Consider the following 26,486-nt stretch of genomic DNA (forward strand, 5'->3'; position numbering starts at 1 on the left):
AGTGAGTTGATTGCCCTTAGAATAAAACCCAGAATTCTGAATGGCCGCTCTTGAACCTTATATCATACTGCTAACTGCACCCCCCCATTAGACACAGATGCTCCCCCTCAAGGGTAACTTTACTGAGTTTACTGACTTTTATAATAATTGCTTCCTTAATCTTACTCATAATTTAGTCATCTATATGTATGTCACGTATAATTCAGTTGTGTCAGTTTCTTGAACATTATGTAACATCATATAAATGGAATAATACAGTCACCATTCCATTGAGTGGCTTTCACTCACTGCTATCTTTGAGAATCAGTTGTGTGTAGCTGGAGTTTGTTCATTTCATTTAATAATCCATCTCTGAATTCTTTTAGATTTGCTATGTAAACAACCAAATGATCTATAAACAAAGACAATTTTATTTCCTTCCAAGTCACTTTTATTTCTTATTCTTTCTTTATTGCACTGTTTAAGACCTCTGGTACAGTGTGGGGATTCCTGGCTCGCTCAGTCTATAGAGCACATAATTCTTGATCTCAGAGTTGTGAGTTCAAGCACCACATCGGGTGTGGAGCCTACTTTAAAAGAAAAGAAAAACCTCTGGTACAATGTCAAATTAAAATAGCAACAGCTATTAAAAAAATTAAAATAACAACAGCTATTCTCATTTTTCCTTTCAAAAAGAGCTTAGCAAGGTTACCTCATATGAGGTATGAAATTTGTTGAAAGTTGTTTTGTTTTTGTAGACAGCATCTATCAGATGAAGGAAGTTCTCTTATATCTCATTTGCTAAATGTTTGGGACATGGATGAATGTTGATCTACTGAAGTGATCATGTCAATGATTTTTCTCTTATACTGTTAATAAATAAATTATATTAATTAATTTTTAAAATATTAAACCAACTTTGTATTTCTGAATTAAATCCCATCTGATCATGATGTGTGTGTGTGTGCGCGCGCGCGCGCGCGCGCTGCTGGATTCAGTTTGCTATTTTATTCAGAATTTTTACAACTATGGTCACAAGTGAGATTGTCCAGTAATCTTCCCCACTGTGTTATGTGCTGATGGGATTTATTCATTTATTCTTGTGCAATTGCTTTAATTACTAAAGACTTACTGAATATTTAAATTTCTACTAAAACTAGTTATCCTTCCTTGTTTTCCTGAAAATTCTAGTTTATAAGATTAAAAATCAACTTATCTGGTCATAGGAAAAAATAATGTTGGTGTTTTTATTAGATTTGAATTAAAATTATTAGTTAACAAAGATTGACACCTTTATGATTTTGAATCTTTATATCAAAACATGTAGTATGCCTTTTCATTTGTTCCTTTATATTCTTTATGCCTGCTTTAGAGGTTTTTTTCCCCCTTAATAAAAGCCTGCAAGTTTTCTTGGTAAATTTATTCATAGGCGTTTTACTGTTTTTGTTGCTGTTGTAAATGGAGTTTTGTATGAAAGCTATTGATATCTATGTGTTAGTTTTATAAGCTGATACATTACTACATTTTTTATTGCTAGTATAGGTTTTTAGATATAAAATCTTATCATTCCTTCTCCTTTCCAGTTTTTATACCTCTCATTTTTTTTTCTCATGATAATTTTATGAGATTGTAAATCTGGAAAATCATTAAATGGTAATGTTAATACTTGATATCCTGTACCTATGAAAATACTCTTTCTTTATTAAGAATGACACTGATGGGGCACCTTGGTGGCTCAGTTGGTTAAGTGCCTGACTCTTGATTTTGGCTCAAGTCATGGTCTCAGGGTACTAAGATCGAGCCCCACATGTCCTTGGGCATGGATCCTGCTTAACATTCTCTCTCTCCCTCTCCCATTGCCTCTGCCTCTATCACGCTGATTCTCTTGCTCTCGCTCTCAAAAAAAAAAAAAAAAGGGAATGACACTGGCTTTGGGTTTGGGTTTGGGTTTGGGACAGAGGAAACTACATTATCTCCTATTAAATGCAACTAACCACTGATTACTGTTTTATTGAGTGTTTATCAAGAATGGATGTGGCTCTTTCAAATATTTTTGTATCTGGAGATTTTCATATTATTTTCCCTTTTGACCCATTAAAATGATAATTACATCTATATAGTTGCCAATATTGAACCATCTTTGCATTCCTGGGATAAATTCTACCTGGTCATATGATTTTCAGTTCTGCAGGGCAAGAATATTTAGAGCGGCATTACTTATAACATTCAAAAACTGGAAATAATCTTCAAGTTCATCAACAGAATAACAGACAATTTGGGGTACTTCATACACAAACTATTTAATGGAAATCAAAACATCATAAACATTTGCACTAAGGCAAGCAAATCCCACAAACATAACTTTGAGTTCTTCACTCCTCAAAAAAGCCAGTCATGAAAGAATTTATACTGCGTGACTTTATATGTATGAAGTTCAAAAGGGGGCAAAACCAAACTACAGTGATTAGGAATGCATACATAGGTGATAAACACATAAAGAAAACAGTTATCATTAAAATTAAGATCATGGTTACCTTTAAATGAGAAAGGTGATTGGACACAGTTACTAGTGAGGTTTCTAAGGAGCTGGTGGTGTTTGATTTCTTGATCTAGGTAGTATTTACTTAGGCATGTGTTTTATAATAATTTCTGGAGCTTTGCCTTTATATTTAATGCAGTTTTTCCATTTGTGTATATTGCAAAATGAAAAGGTTTTTAAATTACTTGGTAATAATTATTCACAATTTTTGCATCACGATTCAGAAGTGAAATGTTTTCCTTTGCTTTTGTTTTTTTTTCAAGATATACAATGAAATATTACTTAGCCTTAAAAAAAAAAAAAAGAAGGAAGTGTTGTCATTTGCAAAGACATTGGTGAACCTAGAGGATATTGTGCTAAGTGAAATAAACCAGACACAAGACAAATACTGCATGGTATCATTTAGATGTAGAATCAAAAATTAAAAAAAAAAAATCAGAAGCAGAGAGTAGAATTACGGTTCCCAAGGGTGTGAGAGTAGGGAAAATGGGAACATGTCGGTCAAAGTGTACAATGTTGTAGTTACAGAGGATGAGTGAGTGTAAAGATCTAATATGCAACCCTATGACTGTAGTTAATAATACTATGTTGAATACTGAAAACATGAGAAGAGAGTAAAGTTTAAGGTGCTCTCATCAAACATAAAATGGTAAGGATGTGAGATGATTTGCTAATTAGCTTGATGATAATAATTTCGCTGTGTGTATGTGCATCAAATCATGTTGTATACCTTAAATACATCCAATTTTTACTGAAAAAAATATTTTTTAAAAGAAAAAATTATATGTAGATCTCTGTGGTAATAGCTAATGGGAGCAGAGCTGCATTGTGGGGTCATGAAAATGTTTTAGAATTGATTGTGGTGATGGATGCACAGATCCTGTCAATATACTAAAAGCTATTGGGTTGCACACTTTCAGTGGGTGAAAAGTATGTTATGCCAATTCTCTCTCAATATAGCTGCTTAAAAACTGAAGTCCCCTCTCCTACAGTTTTTCTGCTCATTTCTCTTTGTAAATATCCCTGTTAGGTTTCACTCTGCCCATCTCCTTTTTTGGTGCCTGTGCAGTTTGTAACTTATATTCCGCACCATGGATCATATCCCTCAGTATTCTTTTTTCTCATTTAATGCATCTTTGCCTGGATAAACAGGAAATATTGTCCCTGAGATCACAAATCCTAGATTGGCTTAGGTTTAAATTCTGACTTTCATACTTACTAGCTTTGTGCCCCAGTTTCTTCATCTACAACATGGACATAACAACGATGGTAACTATCTCATTGCTTTTGGAGGGAGGATTGTATATCTTAATAAATGCACCACACTTTAAACAATACCTGCCATTGGGGCGCCTGGGTGGCTCAGTCGTTAAGTGTCTGCCTTCAGCTCAGGTCATGATCTCAGGGTCCTGGGATCAAGCCCAGCATCCAGCTTCCTACTCAACGAGGAGTCTCCTTCTCTCTCTCTCTCTCTCTCTCTGCCCTTCCTCAGCTCATGCTCATGCTCTCTCTCTCCCTCTCTCTCTCTCAAATAAGTAAACAAAATTAAAAAAAAAACCTAGCATATGGTAAGTGCTATATAAATGTTGAGCTAAACATTCTGTGCTATTAAGCTCTGCTAAGATCATGACTCCTGCTTCTTTCTTTTAGTCTGGATTTGCCTGATAGACTTCTCTCTGTTCTTTTTTCTTTCTTTTTCTTTTTCTTTCTTTTTCACTTTTCTGAATCACTTAATTTTAAATGTATGTCTTGTGTGCTGCACACACATCTGAAATCCATTTTCATTTAGCAGGTAATTTTGCCAAAGTTAGATATATTTTGTATTAATTCTATCACTTTATTTTATATAATGTAGTCTTGTTAATTTTTTTAAAGTATTTACAGGGGCACCTGGCTGGCTCAGTCAGAAGAGTATGTGACTCTTAATCTCAGGGTCATGAGTTCTAGCCCCACATTGAGTGTAGAGATTACTTAAATAAATAAAACTTTAAAAATTAATTAGTTAAAATGTTCACTCTGTGATCAATTTTCTTAATTTCATTTACCTGGTGAAGTTATTTGGTGTGCTCTTCTTGGAAAGTTTATGGTTTTTTGACAGTTATCTTTAATTATGAATTCCTCTTTGTCTTCTGTTTAGTGATTGTCTATTCTTACAACTATGAAGAGTTAAACACTTAGAGCATTTCCTCCTCTTTTTCCCCTCATCTCTCCTCCACAAAATTTATTTTAGTCAATATTATTTTTCTTGGTATTTGCCTTCATATAGTCAAGTATGTTTAGGTTTTTATTTCTTGATTTGTCAACTTTATTTTTTTTTTAAGGTTGTATTTATTTATTTATTTGAGACAGAGAGCATGAGCGGAGGAGTGGGGACAGAAGAAGTTGGAGAAGCAGGCTCCCTGCGAGCCCCACATAGGCCTCAATCCCAGGACCCTGGGATCATGACCTGAGCTGCAGGCAATTGCTTAATCAACTGAGCCATCCAAGTGTCCTTTGAGTTGTCAACTTTATTTTTTTTTAAGATTTTATTTATTTAGGGCGCCTGGGTGGCTCAGTGGGTTAAGCCGCTGCCTTCGGCTCAGGTCATGGTCTCGGGGTCCTGGGATCGAGTCCCGCATCGGGCTCTCTGCTCGGCAGGGAGCCTGCTTCCTCCTCTCTCTCTCTGCCTGCCTCTCTGCCTACTTGTAATCTCTCTCTGTCAAATAAATGAATAAAATCTTTAAAAAAAAAAGATTTTATTTATTTATTTGACAGAGAGAAAGATCACAAGCAGGCAGAGAGGCAGGCAGTGAGAGAGGGGGATGGAGGCTCCCCGCTGAGCAGAGAGCCTGACGCAGGGCTCAATCCCAGGACCCTGAGATCATGACTTGAGCCAAACGCAGAGGCTTAACCCCCTAAGCCACCCAGGTGCCCCTGATTTGTCAACTTTAAATGAAATCCTTTGACATCCAGTTCTTGCACAAGAGAACACACATTTATTCTTCCTTCTGATGGCTTTCCCTCATTCCTTCCCAATCTTTTAATTCTACAATACTATATCAGCCACTCTAACCCACATCTCTTCTAATTTTAGTGGTATTGCTAAGTATATTCAGGTTCCTCCAGTCTCTTCCCCAAACTTCTTGATTGACTGAATTTTCTCCTTTATTCACTTCCACAAAAAGGAATCATCAAAATAATATTTCTCCAGTTTTTGCATCTTAAAATTATGGCGTATAGCCTTTGTACTTAATGGAGAGTTTGCACGTAGATAAAGTACTTCCCTCAAACTTCCTTTTCTTGAGACTCTTTGTAGGTATTGTATCTGGTATTTGGTTGCCTTGTAGAAAATCATGAAGCTAGCTTGAGGTTTTTTCCCTCCTAATTAAACTGGCTTGATTTTTTTACCTGTGTGCACAAAAGATTTGTTTATCTTCTAAGCCTGGTAACTTTTTACTGGGCTCTGTCTCATCTATCATTCTGGGTCTTTCTTTATTTCTATTTCATGGCATTAAGTATCTCATTTCTATTTTCTGTGAATGTACTGTGTTTTCCATAGAATCTGTTCACTCTCTGGCTCCTTTTTGCTGTCATTTCCTAAATTCTGGTTTCTCCCCAGGGTGCCTGGGTGGCTCAGTCCATAAAGTGACTGCCTTTGGCTGAGGTCATGATTCCAGGGCCCTGGAGTGGAGTCCCGTGGTGAGCTCCCTGCTCAGTGGGGAGTCTGCTTCTCACTCTCCCTCTGCCGCTCCCCCTGCTTGTCCTCTTTCTCTGTCTTTCTCGCTCTGTCAAATGAATAAATAAAATCTTTTTAAAAAATTCTGTTTTTACCTTTCCGCACTTTTCCTAAATTCTGTCAGTCTATACCTTTTTTTCTCCAGTTCTCTCACCCTATAGTCCTTGAATTCGGCCATTTCTACATTGTTACCTATCATCGTTCATCCAGGTTACCCCTTTATTTTGGAGGGTTTCTCCCCTCCAAATTCATGGCAAAACATTGTTCATAATTTTCATCTGCGCTATAGAAATAAATTGCAAAAAGAAGTGCAAAAGGATGTTCAAAGATTTTGCTCCTTGTCTTTTGTCTTTCATTACCTATATATAGACGATGTGATCATTTTCTTATTGTTTTATTTTTTATTTTATGCATCACTGAATGATTTTCCTTCTTCTAGACCAGGCATTCATTAAGCGTTTTCCTGAGTCCGGTTGGCATTCCTTTCTAGCACAGCTCCACAGTGTCAAGATTCTCCTCCTCCCAGGGCTTCTACCACGATAGAGGGCTTCCGAATGCGTGCCTTACCCATCCAAGTCTTCATCTGGCCTTGCTTTCTCCTGTTCATTGAACTCACTGTGGTTCTCTTGGGGGTAGAAAGTGACCTCTGGTTTCCACGCACACTTTCTCCAGAATAAGTTCCGATTTCTGCCTCTTAAGGTACATCCCTCACTTTCAAGAAGTGAAGTTTTTGTGGCATTTCCTGAGATCTGTCAACCCTGGGCTCCAACCACTGAGATGTTAAGATCTCTCTTCAGCCTCTCTCCACTTCCTCGTGAGACAACTCAGTTCCTTTAGAAAATACTTAAAATATTTGAATCGCTCTTGAAGTTTTATTCAAAATGCTGTTTTTGTCTTGCCTTTCCATTTTTCATTTGTTTTGGGGTGGTTTCTGGAGAGAGAAGATATAAGCGACATGACACAGCCATGGCTATATGCTGACTTCCTACCCCATCCCCAGCTTTCACCCAAAGGATATTCTTTTATATTTTTGAAGATTCTTTCTCCTACCACCTGAGTTTCTTGAGCAGTAGCCAGAAATACTTTCAGAACATCTTCTTTGCAACGGCAGCCATTGCTCATCGTATGGCAACCTGATTTATGAGACTTTTCTACCACAGAATGGATGGTGCGGAGCATAAACTCAAACAGCAGTTACCTGAACACCCAGACACCTGAGGTTTCATCCTCCAATCTGTCAGTTCTGTCAGGGTGAAATGTGGACCTTCTCAGACTTCCGCCGTCCCTGTTGCTTCTTTCAGAATGGTTGCATAGAAGTGCCCAGAGCGGGGCGCCTGGGTGGCTCAGTGGGTTAAGCCTCTGCCTTCGGCTCAGGTCATGATCTCAGGGTCCTGGGATCGAGCCCCGCATCGGGCTCCTGCTCCCTCCCTCTCTCTGCCTGCCTACTTGTAATCTCTCTCTCTCTCTGTCAAATAAATAAATAAAATCTTTAAAAAAAAAAAAAAAAAAAAGAAGTACCCAGAGGAATAACCAGGAGGCTGGCTTTCCGGCTCTATACAGACAGCCAGACTCTAAAAGAAGGCAACCTGTGCCTTTCCAGATTATTTCCTGACCCCTCTCCCACCGAACCTTCTCGCACACTATCCCTATTTACTTCAGGAAAGGGTCACTGGCAATCGACAAATTGTTTATGAACCAACCTCTTTCAGGAGCAGGAACCAGAGAGCCCGCTCAGGTTTGAGGATTTAATGAAGGGATTATTACTTAACCCGCTCAGGCTGTGAACTGTCCACTAGAGTCTGGGGAAAGCCATCAAAGGATAGTGCAGTATCCTGAAGAGTGGGAGTGCTATGGGAGCCATAGAAGGTATTATCTGGAGCGGTCTTCCTGGAGGGAACGGTGGTCTTTGGTAGAGGGAGGCAGACCACTTAAGGAAGGAAGCAGGGGGAAGAATCCCAGTCTCTCTCCTCTCACTCTCCCAGCTCCTACATTGCTCTCATTGGCCAAACTCAATTTAAAGCCAAATGGCAAATAGAGCCCATCGATCCGTCTGTAAAGATCAGCCTCCCATGGCAGAGGGGAGGAGAGTGGACGGTGGGTCTGGAGGGGCCGACAGAAGACAAACTGTTCTCCACGGATCCACCAATTGATTAAACAATCTTTGAAAGGGACTTTATTCTGTAGCCAACATGTTGCAAAGATTGTTGACTTGCAGAAAGCAAATACAAGATTATTCCAAAGAAAATATAAATCTGAGGCCAGGTGTCAATTAAAAGATGAATTTTAGGGTTCAACGCAATTATGTCTCATCATGAGCAAAGGAACAAATCTCTAGATTTAAAAGCTAAGGCAGAGAAATGTTCAATCTCACGCCCACTGAGCATTATCTGAAAATCATCAACTTTTTATCACCATTTTATCCTGAATCTTCCAACCACTTATGCATTCTCCATAAACAGTCTGCCTCTTCCCTCCCTCGTTTTCATGCCTCGATTTCCTACCTCAGCCCACTTATCTGCTGGGTCTACTCTTTCTCCTAGGCGGGCTTTTCCAGTTCTTTGATGTCAGTTTCTGTATCTTCTCTAATGAGACTCCAAACTAGTTCTCCAGCTCGGCTGTCTCAGGAGCTTGAAGCCCACAGATCTAGGTACCTAGGGGACAGTTTCACTTGGATGCCTTACAGACATTTTTAATATATATACTGAAAACCTAACTCATTATCTTGAGCCCTCCCAATACGCCTTCCTTCAACACACACTCTTGTGCTTCTGTCTGCATTTTCAAACTTAGTTACATGGTGTGGTCTCCATAACTTTTGTTTCCTCACAAAAATAGACAAATATATGGAAGGGATTTCTTTTGTAGCAGAGAAATAGGTAAATTTACAAAACTTTTCGTTGGTGTTTGCTAGAATGAAGCAGAACTCAGAGATTTCTAGAGTCAGTTTCCCGAAAGCACATTCCAAAGTTAGTCCTCAACACCCTCTCCTCCATTCCCCAAACCTGGGTGGTCATAAGTCTCTCCACTTCCTTCCCTGCTGCTCCCACCCTGACACAGAGCCTCATCATCTTTCTCCTGGAGCACTGACAGGCCTTCCCATGTTCTTCCTGCATCTCAGTAGTACCCTGCCAATACTTTCTCTTCACAGCAACCAATTACCTTCCTGAAATGTAATTCTAGTCCCACTATCCTCCTTTTTAAATAATAAAATAAATAGCTATCTCTTCCTGTTTGCTGGGCACACAAATGGTTCCTTTGTGTGTATGAGTCTGTGTGCATGCACGCACCCACCTGACAACGTACCTTACATTTGAATTCATGGTCTTTATAGACAAGGTACGTCCTCTTTGGTTACTCACTGGCATGTAAGCTACCTTCTAGTTCACGTCCTCTTATCTCTAGAATAAAGACCCAAGTCCTTAGCATGGAAATCAACTTACCTTTCCAGCCTCATCTCTCTCCCCAACCCACTGCCTTACAACTTGGACTCCTCAACCTTTCACAGTTCCCTAAAATGTTTTCTGGGTCCCATGCACATTTTTCTCTCCCCGAGGAGTTCCAACTCCTACTTTAAGAATTGCCTCAAATATCACCTCCACCATGACACCTTCAAGAACTCTCTGGTATTGCTTACTCCTACCTCTGCGACTTTGTGGCACTCTATCTCTGAGCTTCACAGTAAATAACATCTTTAAATTTCTGTTTATTCAGCTACTTTATGAGCGTCAAAGGCCTGGACTGTATTGTAGTTTTTCTTTGTCATTCCTCCCCTGAAAAAACAAAACTTGGAAGATAGCAAGGGCTCCATCAAAGTTTATTAAATAAATGAACACTCTATTAACCTAATTGATTGAGCAGTCTTAATACTATCTCTTATGTCTCAGTGTTATGTTTCACTGAAGCTTTCTCTAATGAATTTTGTGAGAAATATGGACTATTGTTACAGTATCCTTTGATCATATGGGAGTTTAATTCCTGTTTATACTTTTCTTGTATTACTAGAAATAATGACTTAGCCTACAATGGCAAATCTCTGAGATTTATGTTTAAGGAAATTGTTACGGTTAGAGAAATTTGCCAAGCCTGACTCTGCCAGGCTCTATGCCATGTATCTGAGCAATTAATTCTCTACTGTATTACGTTTAGCTTTTAGCTCTAGAAAATGCTCATTATTCACCTCCTTTGTGCAGATTTATCCAACTGTCTCCTCTTTCTTTCATTAAACTCTCTCAGTAAAGCCATATTCCTTCTGTTTTCAATTGTGAATTTCTCTTCTCTAGAGTTTCCTGACATATCATCTATTTGAGGAAACTTTGGTTGAAAAGAAAAAGAGGAAAAGAATTTCTTTTTTAAAAGATTTCCTCTTTTCATCTAATTGGAAGAAATTTCTTTTAAGGGTCATAATGTGACCCTTAAGGATTTTAATGTGTCATAAAATAACATAAACCTTGAAATACACATGCAACCACAATGTCGTTATAAATATATTTTCTTTTTTTTTCATAAATATATTTTCTTATCAGAGAAGGCAACGGGCACATCAGCCACCTTGGCAAGGTCATATTTCATAGAGACAGCTGAATTCACCCACTGTTGAATTATGTCATGAAGCTAGTGATTTTAGCATTGTCATCTACTTTGATTGACACCAAAAGGCTTCCGGGACAGTAAACGTGAAGACATTGGAAAAAAATCACTTACAAAATAGCTTGATAGCTGCTGTTAATGAGTTTAAATGTGGTACAACAACTTAATCAAATCAGACAGCTCCATAAAAGAATTAATTTGGTCATTGGCTGTCTTTACAAAATGACTTTGTTTTACTCAGTAAGGTGAAAATTTTTCTGTAACTAAAACCTTCACAACTAAATTCAAAATGGCATGGCCCGCAGTAGGGAACAGATTTTCCAAAGTTTCCCAGAGCTGTTTGTGTTGTGGCCTCCTGTCGAATGAGCTGTACACCTTTTCTTAAATTTCATTTTAATGAAAGAGAAAAAGAATGAAGATGACAGGTATTAAAAACTAGGAGCCCACACTTAGAACCTCTATTTTTGGTAATATGTACATGAAATTTTAGGAACTGGAATGACTCAGAGGTGCTATTTATAGGCTACCAATGGGAGAGAATTGGGAAGTGTCCCCATGCCATCCCAGGCTGGCTATACCAGTCATGTCTTACAATGTCAAGAGAAAAACATACACGGGACAATAACCGGCCAAAGGCAGGAAAGTCCTGTTTTATTTTTTGCTAGACTTTGGGCTCAAGCTCCAGAAGAGATTATTAGAAAGGTGAGCTGGGTCCCTGTAGAACTGTGGGCTTTTGCCCACAGAGTAGAAGCCTATGAAGACTCATTTCCTGTCTATCCCAGCACAGCCCCCAAACCTTTTAGTGTACCTCAAAACGGAAATTGATTCTAAATTCAACTTTAAGGAGAAAATCTCTTGTGGTCAGAATTAACCCACCAACTGGTAAATCCCCCACCACTGGTAGGGATCAGTGCCTCTTTGATTGATCACCAGATTAGGTTAGCTTGCATTTGGGCCTGTTAATGAACTTCTGTATCTTAAAATATCAGGAATCCCCTTCAACATGGCACTGAGAGGCAGGGTAACTGGGACAGAACAGGGAAAGAGCAGATTCATAGAACCTACCTCACACTTACATGGGCTCCATTCTTTTTCTTTTTCTTTTTTTTTTTAAAGATTTTATTTATTTATTTGACAGAGATCACAAATAGGTAGAGAGGCAGGCAGAGAGAGAAGGGGAAGCAGGATCCCTGCTGAGCAGAGAGCCCAATGTGGGGCTCGATCCCAGGACCCTGAGATCATGACCTGAGCCGAAGGCAGAGGCTTTAACCCACTGAGCCACCCAGGCACCCATGGGCTCCATTTATCAACAGCCAAGGCACCTGTGCTTTTCAAGTTATGGTTTCTCCTCTGTTCTCCCCTTCTCTTTTGTAAAGCCCTGTATGCAGAGCTTGCCACTATTTGACGTTTATATTTGTGTTTACTAAACATATTTCTGTATCATCTATGAGCTTGTCCCATGAGGCAGGGGACCATGCCTTGTTTCATCTCAGCAACTGGAGCAGAGCCCAGGAAGAGCAGAATATGCATATATTAAATGAATGGATAAATACAAGTGAGAGATCAGTAGATTTCACTGTCCTTAAAAGTTCTCCTCTTAGCAAATGTGGCTTGATAATGCTGCAGTGGTGCAAGCGCTTTTATCCTTCACAAAGAGCTTTCACAAACATGTCCTTATTACAAGATGACAAGCAGGATTACCCCTTCCGCATTTACAGACGAGATTTGGAAATCAGTGAGGCTAAGCAGTTTGCACGAAGTTGCCCAGCTGGTTCATGGCAGAACCAGGCTCTGAACCTCTCCTAAGGCTGAGCCGGGCCACCCTAGAGTGCACAAAGTTTCAGGTGGCACCCGTGAATGAGATATTGTCCTTGCCCTCGAAAATACTCCCCATCTCACCCCAGCCTAGTTTTTTGAACATGTAAATTTTCAAGTTACGTTGTTGAATTTTGTTGTGTGGTTGAAATCCTACCCTGCCCGCAGATACAATAATATGCAGGTTAAATGGGAGGAAAAGCAAGATTTGGTGGCTTGCACGTACGTTAACAACCATTGCTTCGGGTTTGAAACAAGATTTTAACCATTCTGCACATATGTTCGGCATCCTCACGGTAGTACTTATTTGCAGAGCTGAGGCCAGAAGGCTTAAATTTATGAAATGACTGTGGAACTTCTTCAGCATGTACAGTGAGAGCCGGGATGAGATCGTCAGGGAGTTAGTTGTGTCGGAAAATATTGGCAGCCAGTGCATTTTGTCTTTCCACCTTACTCCAGTGTTAGCGTTCCATAGAATTCCAAGTGAGAAAAGAACCTGCAGAGGTGTGAGGTGGAAATCGTATTACCACATTCGAGCTGGTGAGATCTCAGAGGTGATGGGGAAGAAAATGGCACCTGAGTCTAGGAAAGTAATCTTCCAGGATTTGTACCAGGATGTGTTATATTTTAACAAGAAGAGTTCCCAGAAGGGTCTGTTTCAGGAATGTCACGTGAGCCCCTGGAGAAGATAGAGGGTTGCTTGGCTGTCACACTTGCAGAGGGAGGGTTCTGGGTGAAGCAGCGCAGGGACAGGTGGCGTCCCACCAAATTACAATTTACAAAATAAACCCATTGTCTTGTTTGTCTCACAATAGATGACTTTTTGAAACAAAAAGAGAAAAACAACACTGTAAGTGAATAGAAATTTGGGAAATTAAGTGATAAAGGATTTGTTTTCCCATGGAAGGGGCACACAGTGTGTATGGTTTCTGGAGGCAGTGATTCCTGGCTTCAAAATAGGGGAGAAGAATACTCAGGGAGAAATGATTAAAAACGACGGTACAGAGGCAGAAGGCACCTGTCAAAGTTGCAAAAGGTCTAGAGGGAGTGGTTTTGTATGAAACATGGACCATGGCGGCAACAGATGAGGCCAGCTTTGGCTCCAAATGACCTGAAGATCTTTTTTTTTTTTTTTTTTAGATTTTATTTATTTATTTATTTGACAGAGAGAGAGATCACAAGTAGGCAGAGAGGCAGGCAGAGGTGGGGGGGGTGGGAAGCAGACTCCCTGCTGAGCCGAGAGCCCGATGTGGGGCTTGATCCCAGGACCCTGAGATCATGACCTCTGCCGAAAGCAGAGGCTTAACCCATGAGCCACCCAGGCACCCCAACCTGAAAATCTGTACAAAGTTCCCAGCCAAGCAGTGCCAGGTTATAGAAACCGCTGCCGTATGGATTGAAATTTTGTCAGGATTTTTGTTAGTTAATCCCTCTTAAGCAGGATCCAGGCAACTAAATTATCACTCACCGAATACTAGAATGAATATCACGTCAAGATTCAATCTTTTCTTTCATTTTGCACAAAAGATATAAAACCAGATAGCGGTAATATAGGTTACATTTGAAACGGACAATTTTGGATTGTACCTAGTATAGAGACATTCTCTAAATGACATTTTAAAGGGGAAAAAAATGTTGAGGACAATTACATGGTGTAATTGGATAAAGTGTATTTTTATTTCCGATCCGATGACCATCTGCAAGGACTATGGGCAAGGAGATGAATTATACCCTGTGCTGAGCAGACTGAAGGGCATTATTCACAAGAAAAGAAAATCCAGCTTCCTTTACATACCAATACCACTTGCCTACTGGGCTTTTTTTTTTTTTTTCCTCATGATGAGAACTTAAATTTTTAAAGTTTAGAGTTTTAAAAATTCTCCAGAGACTTTGAGCCATCATTGAGTAATCCATCAAAAATCCAGAGGCATTAAAAGTTCTGTGACTAATATGTGTGAAATGTTTGAAGATGAAACTCTCTTTTGTAATTATACACTGCAGAATATGGAACGGTTTCTGTCTTGTGAATTACCTACCTGAGGATACTATTCGAAAGTTCTATCTTGCGTAAATAACAGTCAGCCTCTTCTAAAAGAGTAGTGCTGTTTTCATACCTGGAATGGAAATTATTTTAGAATCATTTCCATGCAACATTTTTTCATTATTATTTAGATCTACTGACTATGGAAGGGAAGTAAACTCACACAGCTGGCTCTTTTCAGACTGAGTGAGTCAATTTATTTTTGTTCCAATATTGTAGGAAAAGAAAAAGGTTAGAATTACCTTTTGGAGTTGATGTGGTATTTCCCCTTGATGCCTAAACAAATGGAAGAAAGCAGCTTGGCCAGCCTTGGGCTCCAGGATAGGAAGGGATTTCCCTTGTAGTATGTTTTATCTGAAATCTGGTGCTTTTCCGTAATGATGAGGGGTTTAGATACTGAACTTAATCCTTCAAACAAACCCAATGCTTTGTGACTTTTTTCAGATATTGCCCTGGTTCATAAAGAGGAAGAGACTTAAATTTTAATTCTGATCTAGTGTGAGTATGCTGTTTTGAATTATACACTAAAACAATTTGGAAAATGGGGTGATCTCACACAAACCTATTTTTTCCCCAGGGTTATGGTGCCTGGTAGGTGCAAGGTGGGCTTCAGGAATACATAGGGTTTCTCTCCCTTTATTTTGGTAAGATTTACATAACATAAAATTTACCATTTTAACCATTTTTTAGTGTAGCATTCAGTGGCATTAAGCACATTCACATTGTTGAGCAACCAACACTACTATCCCTATCCGGAACTCCATCATCATCCCAAATTGGAACTCTGAACCTATTAGACCATAGTTCTCCATTTCTCCTTTCCCCAACCCTACTTTCTATCTCTATGAATTTGACTATTCTAGGTACCTAATATGAGTGAATTCATATTATCATACAGTATTTGTCCTTTTGTATCTGGATTAGTCCACATAGCATGTTCTCAAGGCTCATTCATGTTTTAGCACAACAGAATTTGCTTCCTCTTTAAGGCTGAATATAATCCATTGTATGTACAGATCACACTTTGTTTATCCGTTCATCTATCAATAGACATTTGGATGTTTCCACCTTTTGGCTATTAAGAATAATGCTTCCCAATGGCCATAGTTGCCAAACTTTGGAAAGAACCAAGATGCCCTTCAATGGACGAATGGATAAGGAAGATGTGGTCCATATATACAATGGGATATTATGCCTCCATCAGAAAGGATGAATACCCAACCTTTGTATCAACATGGACGGGACTGGAAGAGATTATGCTGTGTGAAATAAGTCAAGCAGAGAGAGTCAATTATCAAATAGTTTTGCTTATTTGTGGAGCATGAGGAATAACGTGGAGGACATTGGGTGAAGGAGAGGAAAGGTGAATCGGGGGAGATCGGAGGGGGAGACAAACCATGAGAGACTGTGGACTCTGAGAAACAAACTGAGGGTTTTGGAGGGGAGAAGGGTGGGGTTTTGGGAGAGCCTGCTGGTGGGTATTAAGGAGGACACATATTGCAAGGAGCACTGGGTGTGGTGCATAATCAATGAATCTTGGAACACTGAAAAAAATAAAATTAAATTAAAAAAAAAAGAATAATGCTGCCATTGACATTGGAATATGCGTCAACAGATACCTGTTCAAGTCTCTGCTTTCTGTTCTTTTGGTATATATCTGATCATGGAATTGCTGGGTTATATGTTAGTTCTATGTTTATTAATTTTTTTTGAGGAACCACCACAATGTAGGAATGTACAGGTTTTCTTATTTGTTTGTTTTTTAGATTTTTATTTATTTGAGTGAGAGAGAGCACGAGAGGGAAGAAGGTCAGAGGGAGAAGCAGACTCCCCATGGAGCTGGGAGTCTGATGCGGGACTCGATCGCAGGACTCCAGGATCATGACCTGAGTCAAAGGCAGTCAGTCACCGACCAGCTGAGCCACCCAGGCGCCCAGGAATGTACGGTTTTTAACCAACACTCCAGGGGGGTCCTGTGATCAGGTAATTTGGGAAACACTTGTTTTTTCAGTGACATATTGCTGAAAAACAAACCACCCCCCAAATTTATAACTTAAAATAATATTCATGCATTCAGCTCGCAATTCAGCTGGGTGGTTCTTCTGAACTGGGAGGGACTTACCTGACCTCTCTCAGTTTAGTTCAAGCTTTCATGGTCACATGGCTGGTCGGCTGGGTGTCACCTGGTCCCTGTTAGCCTTGTAGTGGTTGTTCAGCTGTTTGGTGGGAGCAGTAAGGTGACTGGGCCTAGCAGGCGAGGACTCAGCAGGCGAGTCCAGGTTTGTTCACTTGGTGGCAAGGTTCCCAGCTCCAATGCACAAGCACTTTTCACGTGTTTTCTTGCATGACTTTCCCTGTCCCACTGGCCAAAGCTTGTCACCTGGCCACACCCAGAGGCAGTATGGAGGACACTACCAAAGCGTATGGATCTGGCAAGGCAGAGAAAGAGCTGAGACCATTACTATTATCATTCCACCACAACTTACTTGCTTGATTCAATAGTCTGACAGACTCTGAGTTATCCAAAAACATCCTCTTGCCATTAGAGCAGTGAGTGGAACATAATAGCCTCTGACGTTGCATGCAGGCCTCAGAACTACATGTCCCAACTGCTCTGAAGTGCTCTCCGTGTGTGTTTATTCATTCATTTAATAAACATTATTGTGGGGACACTTGGCTGGCTCAGTCAGTAGACCATGTGACTCTTATTCTCCGGATCAGGAGTTTGAGCCCCACGTTGAGGACAGAGTTTAATTAAAAAATAATACATACATATTTATTGTGCATCTACCTGTGTCTGGGACTCTTCTAGGCCTTCGGTACACAGCCATCAGCAAATAGTCCGGGTTCCTGTTCTCTCAGGACTTGCATTCTACTGCAGGTGGAAAGTTTCAGGAGTGAGAGTAGATGTGTTTGGATCTCCCACACATATCCAGGATGGTGTTTTAAAAAAAGAGAGAGAAAAAGAGGAAAACTGGGGAGTATGCTTTATTTCCCATTGCCCACCCTTTGTGCTTTCATGAATGTTTGAATATAGGAAAATAATTGGGTTGATTCATAGTTCCAAATATTTGAATGCCAGGAAGCAGATGTAAAGCTCTGTAGGACATAAGAACTTCCAACTTGTAATCTTGATAAAAGACACACGGATTTGTCTCTCACCTCTTTCACATTTTCTGCAAGGTTTTGTGGCTAAAACTTTTAGCCCCCTTTCTGCCCAAGGGAGAGCCCCTGATCTTCACAGTTCAAAGGGCACCGAAGGGTCATGTACAGCTGAATAGTGATGGATGTCTAGGATTGACATTTTCTTTGGGCACTTCTTTCTTTTTTACTGTTGTGTGTGTTTGGTCCTGTGGGAGTAGAATGGATCTCAGTATTTTCAGAGTAGCACTCACTAGTTTGTTGGAAAGGTTGATTTTTATAGACTAAAAGTGACATCAGCTTAATGTCCAGCCAATGGTTCATAGGTGCTGGGACACTCGGTTCTAAGTAATGTTGCCAAAGAAAACTCACGGTATACACAAGAACTTTCTCTGGGTAGCAGCCGAGCTTCATGTTTCTGTATACTGAGACATTACAGGGGAAGGGAAGCAGACGATTACCCGTGGAAGGGTACAAAGCATGCACTTCAGAGTCAGATGTATCTGTTACTAGCATTGACCTTGGGCAAAAGAGTTAGCGTCTTTGAGTCTCAGTTTGTTTGTCTATAAAACGGGATAATGATACTATCTAACCCGTGAAATTTGGAAATATTAAAGATTGCATATGGATGCCTCAGCACGGTAGATGTAGTAGGCACTTGGTAAGAATACTAGCTAAAGGCCGTTATCTTAATAAATGCTGCTATGATCTATACTTCCATCACTACAAAAAGTGCCTTTGACCGCCATGGCTGTCGGTGCCAGAAATTAAGCTCCAGGGGAGGTGGTCTTTGAACCATCCTAGCACCATTTCAAGTGAAGACAAAGATCTTTATGGAACCGAAGCTTGCTGTTTATTCGTAGCCAGTCAGGGATTCCTTTTTGGGCTATTGCCCATTATTTGAGCAATTTTTCAGTGGCTTGGAGTCCCCATAGAAGCAATCCCAAATCAATCTTTTCTCAACAACAACAACAACCAGCACTTCACATGCTAGCACCTTGCCTGGAATGATATTAGGGTTGCTAGAGGAAACCCCCCAAAAACATCTCCTGGGTAGTTTTCCACAGACTTTCTGGAAGAGCACACTATGAAAATGTGAATTTATTCAATCTCGTGTTTTCCGTTTTGGGCTAAGATGAAAGTAGCAGCTGGACCCAGTGGGAGTTTGGTTGGGAGTCGGCTTTGATGGATGGGAATGGAGTTTTCTGTAGTAAGAGAAGAGACAAATAATTTTGGATCATAGGTAGAGGAACAATGCAATCTGTATTTTCTGGAACAATGTGACTTTGTCATAAATATGAGATACCAGGGACATGGTCAGATGCTACCTCTGGGTAGCTGGGGTGGGGATTGCAGGGAGTGTGTGCTGGGGAGAAAGCAGGGGAATAAAGAAGTCAGGGGTAGGAAAGGGATCAAGAGAGGAAATGAATGAGGGTAAAAGACCAATTTTTAAAGATTTATTTATTTATTTATTTGACAGAGAGAGAGATTACAAGCAGGCAGAGAGGCAGACAGAGAGAGAGAGGAGGAAGCAGGCTCCCTGCTGAGCAGAGAGCCCGATGCGGGACTCGACCCCAGGACCCCGAGATCATGACCCGAGCCGAAGGCAGCGGCTCAACCCACCAATTTTTAGACTGAGTTCTGTGAGCAACATGAACTGTCATGCATTGGGAGAAATACCATCTTCCCAGCCTCCCCCATGTGACAGGAAACTGATCTACCTGCCTAGATTTATTTCCTTCTGTGGCTATATTTCTCTCCTCACTTTAGTCTCACCTCCTACCTTGTTCTAGGTGATCTTTTTCCCCCCTGAGAAAATAACAATTCTATCACTGTGGAAATTGAGGTGCCTTCAAGTTTCTTACTAGTCTTAGAGTATTTTGTTAGGACAAATTGCCAATTTCCTCTTTTATGGAAAGTACTAAAATCACTTTTTTTTTTTTAATAGGATGACCTCGATCCTTTCCCATTTGCTATTCCTTCTAATTTCTAGACGAGCTAGAAAAAATTGAATTGAAGGGGTTGTCAGCCTGTGGCAATAGCCACATGGAGAGCTCAAAATGTTTGCTCTGAGAGTCCTTGAAGCAGAGTCCTTGGGCATTTCTACCAGTGACCATCCATGAAGTGACAGTACTATGGACACAGAGCTTCATTATATCTGTTTTATCTAAGGACAAGCATAGAGCTTGGTCTACAATCAGTGCTCAATAGATATTTATTCATATCAATAGATATTTATTCATTGATTAGAGAGCTTATCTATGATGTAAACAATAACCATGCAAGATACAACTGAAACCACTGGGGTTAATGCTTCCCAACCAGTGGATCTAGGCAGCTCTGCTCCAGGTGACATCTCCCTCCTTCCCTGGAGCACTCTCCCATCCAAGTACTAACCAGGCCCGACCCTGCTTAGCTTCCGAGATCAGATGAGATCGGGCGCGTTCAGGGTGGTATGGCCGTAGACTTCCTTGGAGCACTCTCCTGCAGCCTGAGTCACTGCATTTAAATCATGTGGCCCATGGTCTCCACCCTAGGAAGCCAGGAGACTCCATGCGTGTCAGTCATCTGAACCATGGTTCCAGGACACCTGGGCATTCTGGACCGAACACCTGGCCCGTTTCTCCTTAAATTTGTCAAAGAGAACACTCTAATTAGTTTGGAGATGGAAATTCTCAGACTATTTCTGAAAGTAACTACCACCTGGAGACAAGTTGATTTAGTTCGCCAGTTCTCCTAAAAATGATGTTTGAAGGGCAAGTTGAGATGCCTCTCTGTTGCCCCAAGAAATCCGCATGTCATTCAGTTGTTGAGGACCCTCAACAGGCAGAAAGTTCTTCATCCCCTGACGGTTCAGTGCAGATAAGAAACTTTGATCATTTTCCTTGAATTCTGAAGCGACTGCTGTTGGCCTCTTTGAAGCCGGGAACAGAACGCCCTAGCACTTTCTGGCTGGTAAGGGACTCCTTGCTGGGAATAAGCTCTGGCTATATATATATATTATTTTTAAGCAACCTCTACACCCACCATGTGGCTCTAACTCACAACCCCAAGATCAGCAGTCACAGGCTCTACTGACTGAGCCAGCCAGGCACCCCAGCTCTAGCCTTTTTTTAAGGGTGAGACATGGCTGGCGTGGGACATTATGGGAAGCCCTCACTGGCGCAGCAGCGTTTAGAGCAATGAGAGCTTTTCCGGTGGGAGCCACTGACTCCCCAAGCAGAACTAAGGGATGGAGAAACATTTTTGTTTTATGTGTCTTGGTTTCTCTCTTCTGTACAAGGTCACCCAAACATCCAAACAGGAATGGAGTCTTAGGGACACTAAAGTGTCATTGTAGAGGCAGCCCCTGGAGTCACAGGACACCGTTTCACTGTCGAGGGATAGAAAAAACATGAGAAGTATTCTCCGGGGATACAGCCCAGGTATTTTTGTTTTTTAGCAGATACCCCAAATGATTCTAAAGTCCAACGGGTTTGGGAATAACTGTTTCTGAGAGCAGCCTCCCACGTTTAGTTTGCATAGTTGGACCTCAGATGACTTGTACCTGTTTTCTTTTTATTTCCTAAATAAGCGACTTCTATTTTCACCTTTTATATTGTGCATATGTAGTATACCATACAACATAATTCTTTTGTGTATAGTTACTCTATACTGTATTATCATTTTGCAATATAGTGGGAATGGTGACATAGTAACTGTGTGTAAGGACGGCTTATCATATACAAGATATTGTTCCAAGAGTTTTAAATACATTATCACCATTAATTCTCACAATTATTATTTGAAAGAGGTGGAATTATCATCACCATTTTATTTCTTTAATAACATCTTTATTGAGATACAATTCACATATCACACAGTTGGCCCAATTAAAGTATGTGATTCCATTTTTTTTTTTTTAAGTAAGCTCTAACCAAATGTGGGTCTTGAACTCACAACCTTGAGAGTGAGAGATGCATGTTCTACCGACTAAGCCAGGCAGGTGGCCCATCACTATTTTATAGATCAGAAAAGAGAGACACCAAAAAAGCTAAGGTATTTGCCATAGATCTTATAGCTCGCAAATGATGGGCTGGGATTTACCTCTGACCTGGTGATTCTGATGCCCGAGACTTTTTGTTTTTTTAGTAGAGTTGACACACAATTACATTCTTTGCAGATGTGCAGCTTAGTGATTTGACAACTTTTAACGACCACACTGTGCTAATCAAAGTGACCAAGAGCTTTTGGAAATTTGGAGAGAATTGCATCATCCCTAGGCAGCAGAAGTATGAGACTCTAGAAGAGAGAGAAAGGCCTTCTCTGTGGAAGTGATGGTTGGGAGTTTCTTGGGTCTTAGATACACATAGACCATCTGTCTGTGGCCAGGAGCATACTTCATTGACTGACGCCTAAGGACTTTGCAGAACCCCAGCAACCTGACTGTGATGGGTGTGGAAGTCGCAGGAAACCCAGATGAGCTCTGCTCTGTGAATGAGAAAGGAACATCAGTATGAAGCCGCTCTTGCTCTCCAGCCAGCTGGGACCTTCTCTTCATTGGGGAGCCCGTGGACACTGTGAACAATTGGAAGGGCTTTTATAAGTCTAGCCTAGGGGCTTTCAACTCAGGTTCCAGAAGACCATGGGTTGATTAGAAGAGGTTTTATGTGTGTGTGGGTTTTTTTTTTTTTTTCCAAATAATTTTATTTATTTGACAGAGATCACAAGTAGGCAGAGAGGCGGGCGGGGAGTGGAGAAGCAGGCTCCCTGCTGAGCAGACAGCCTGTTACAGGACTTGATTCCAGGACCCTGAGATCATGACCTGAGCCGAAGGCAGAGGCTTAACCCACTGTGCCACCCAAGCACCCTGATTGGAAGAGTTTTTAATAAAGGGATCTAATGAGGAGGATATAAAAATGAAGAAAAAATGGTCCCTTTCCCAAGAATCTCGCAGTTTGAGCAGTGGACACTAACAGGAAACCAGCACCAGTTTCATGTGATGTTTCCATAGACATACTGGAGAGCTGGCCTGTTATCAGTGAGGCCAGGGCCCTTCAAACCTCTTAGGGATGGGACAGTCAAGTCCAAGAAAATCCCCTAAAGGGACCTTCTATTACCATTCATTGTCATGAAAGATTGGCAGTTGTCCTGATTGATGTGGAGTGTATCCCAGGCACAGGGAGCAGTGTGTAACAGGACATAAGGTGAAGGTAGCCCCACATCCCTTAGGCGCCTCATGAACAACCAAAACTAGCCAACAGGTTGCCGAAGGACTCTTACGTACTCTTTGATGGAGTGCTCAGACCTGGATCTATACCCCAAAGCCTGGGTCCGTGTGTCAGCATGAAGTCAGGTCCCTGTTTCTTAGGCTCCTGTGATTCTGTATGTAATCTCATAGTTATATCCCCTGGAAGGTGGATGATGGTAAAAACCATTCAGTCCCTTTTGCAAAACTAGAATTGCCAAGGAGGAAAGAAGCTAATATTTCTCGAGCAGTGACTACTAGGCAAAGTGCCTTTTGGGTGGTTAGGATTTTTTTTGGTGGGGGGACAAGGCTGGTATTTGCTGCCTTTACCAGCAACTTGTTCATCAAGCTGTAGCAGCTTGCCTTATCACTGAGAAACCTCCTCTTTTAACCGGAGAGGTGTCATGACTTGTCTTCCCCTGAGTTCTATTTACATTTGGAAGCATCTCCTTCCTCCAGGAGAAGCATCACTAAAATCCTCACGCTACATCACATTTCCCAGCTGCCACTCACCCTTAGGGGCTATTAACATTTATTTACATCGACATGGTGGCTCACCACCTTAAGTGAAAGGATAAACAATTAATGTCCCAGCTTGTGGCAGCAGGCTGGCCTTTCTGGGACACCATTAGGACTTGTCCTAGAGAGGGTTGTGCAACATGGCTGCTCAGCCCCAACCTTAACTAATTATTCAATCAACGATTTGGCAGGTCAGTCAATAGGAAACGATGTACAGTCGGCTGAAATTGATCACACTTCATTTCCCATCAATTGTCAAGCCAAATTGTGGATAAAGTCATAAGTAAAGGATCATTGCCTGTCATTCCTGGGACCGAAGTGTTTCCCTATCCCTTCCACTTCCTTAGACCCCAGGCTGATCAATAAAAGCAAGTATTCTGCTCTTACAGAAGGACCCAGGATAGAATGGTTCCCACCTTCTGAGATGCATGGGGAGGGGAGAGTGTTTGCTGTTTCATAATTGATGCAGCTGTGCCATATAATCCGCTAACCTTGTCAGGCAGCTCGGCTGTGGAGGCTGGATTTTAAATCCCATGATCCATTATGCATCACTTACTTCCACATCTTTTACTGTTCCATCGGCTGAATGACAGGATTCCCCATCAGGGCCTCTGATTGTGTGGGATCCTTCAACGCTATGCGTATGGAAAGGCCTGTGGAACTTCACACATGGGTGATTTACAGGCAATTAGCAGGAGGCAGTGGCAGATTTAGTGTAGCTTTCCCGAAAGTTAGGAATAAAGGATATAAGCAGGCAGACTACCACCCTCCTAAAAGGCTCGGAATGATCCAAGCAATGAATTCTGTGATTCTAGCCACTGCCCTCTCAGAAGATGTTGTAAAAATAGGATGTGCTCTTGACTTAGGTGATGGGCTGCTTCCAGAAGCCGCCACTGGCCCAGCTGGGTGGACACCCACTGGCCGGGCCACGGAGAGAGCAGGACCACACACTCAGATTCACGTGTGCCCCTGCCACGGCCCCCAAACCGCCGACCTCCATCCTTGCGCTGTGGGGAATGATGGATCCTCAGGTGGAGAAGGCCTCTGGGACCTGCGTGTCAGCCACCAGAAAACAACCGGGATGGAATTTTCTGAAAACACGGCCATGTGCAGAAATTATCACATGTTCTTTACAATGATCTGTGAAGTGGAAATTGTGGAGTTTTTCAATCTTGATTTCACGGCTTAGAAAACTAAGGTTTTAGAAATTTGAGCGACCCTCCTTCATGTGTGGCTACTTAATAACAGCTGGGTTTAGACTCCAGGTCTCTAGGGCAACATACGTCTCTCTACAGAATAGTTTCTCAGTCAGTGGATTTCAATGTACTAATGTTCTCACACATCTATGCACAAGAACAATTCTCTTGTTCACCCAGCAAATACATGTGGAGAGCTCACCATGTACCACCTCAAGGAGCTCACAGTCTAAGGAGAGAGAGGGCAGCAAGCATCAAAATGATGCAGAATGGACCCTACTGAAGTGGTTGAAGAGTGGGTGCTTGGAGGACAGAAGGGTGCTTATTTCAGTCTTAGGTGTGGTCTAACAGAGTTTCTTCTTGAGGGAATCGTGTAAAGCCTCAAGGACAGGAAATGGTGTAAGCCTTCAAAGAACCAAGCTGAAAGGACTTTGTAGAAAGAGGGAACAGCATATGCAAAGCTCCAGAGGCAAGACAGAACTTAATGGGCAGATGGTTGGAACTTAGAAAACGGTTTGGGAAAGGAGAAAGGTGGGCTGGAGAGGCTTCCATCCTATTCACAGAAGAACTTGTAAGCTTGTAACTGGCTGTTTCCACAGAGCCAGTCTTCTGAGACCAGCATCCCTGAAGGCAGGGGTTCAGATTCAACCCCAGCCAAGTCCTTGTCCTCCTCCTCCTCCTCCTCTCCAGGAGGAAAGATGATTGACTTTCAGTCATCACCAAGCATTTCTGGAATGGCTACAGCATAGGTAATGCCTCTGTCTCAAAGTACACAGTGGTGATTCCTCACTCAAACATCCCCCGCCCCCCTGGAAAAAGGCTCTGTAGGCTAAGTGATTTTCTGAAGGTCACTTGCTCCTAGTTGAGGAAGAGGCTGAGGTTGCTGCCAGCCTTCTGGTCCCATCTGTGTTCCAGTGTTACTTAAACATTCCCTTTGGCTCCCTTGTATGTCAGCCTTTCCACTCAAACTCACTGGGATGCACCCTCTTTTCATTATACTATTTTCTTTTTCAAATAGTTTCATATTGGAGAAGACAACGCCATTCCCAACCTTTGAAGTGCTCTCTGTGCACAGAAGGGGAGGTGGAATATTGCACTGAAATTGGGAGTTTCGGCAACTTCTTCCATGTTTCCTTTTTTTTTTAATTTTTTTTTCAATGTTTCAAGATTCATTGTTTATGTACCACACCCTTTTTAATTGAATGTAAGTAATAAGCTCAGAATTGTTTCAAAAATAACGTGAGTCATCGTGAAGACTCCTTATTTCTGACTTACATGAGCAACTGTAAAGAAGGAAAATCGGCAATGACATGAATGGGACATTATGGACTACGAGTCTGGGTACAGCATCCAAAAAAAAAAAGAGAGAGGCTGGGCCTTCTTGTAAGTCAGAGAGCATCCAGGGAACTCGCAGGCCTGGTCCTAGCTTGTGTGTTGCAGACCGTACCCAGGAACAGGCAGAAAGCAAGTGGAGCGGAGACCTCTGCGCTCCCACCCAAGCAGTACCCGGGGCAGCGCTCTTCCCGAGGGCTGCTCTCCACGTACATGACGTCAGTTTCTATTTCCTTCAGCATCACAACGTCAATGAAGTAGAACAGCGGATGTTTCCACAAGATATCAAGTGACAGAGGGTCTTATTCTCTCTTGACTGGCCAGCAGAGCTAGTAGCTATCTAGTCGTACGGGTTTAGGGGGTACAAATAGAGACGTCTCAAGGAGCCAGGCAGG

At 41.4% G+C, this 26,486-nt stretch overlaps 1 protein-coding gene and 1 pseudogene across 1 annotated transcript in view; one reads left to right on the forward strand and one right to left on the reverse strand.

The window, feature by feature from the left end:
• The window catches only part of ST6GALNAC5 (ST6 N-acetylgalactosaminide alpha-2,6-sialyltransferase 5), a 164,517-nt gene that overhangs the window by 93,914 nt on the left and 44,117 nt on the right, over positions 1–26,486 (forward strand). The gene's annotated exons all lie outside the window — the stretch shown is intronic.
• On the reverse strand, positions 20,165–20,284 carry LOC122901334 (annotated as a pseudogene).

This window comes from Neovison vison, chromosome 2 (assembly GCF_020171115.1).
Source record: "Neovison vison isolate M4711 chromosome 2, ASM_NN_V1, whole genome shotgun sequence".
NCBI classification, from domain to species: Eukaryota; Metazoa; Chordata; class Mammalia; order Carnivora; family Mustelidae; genus Neogale; species Neogale vison.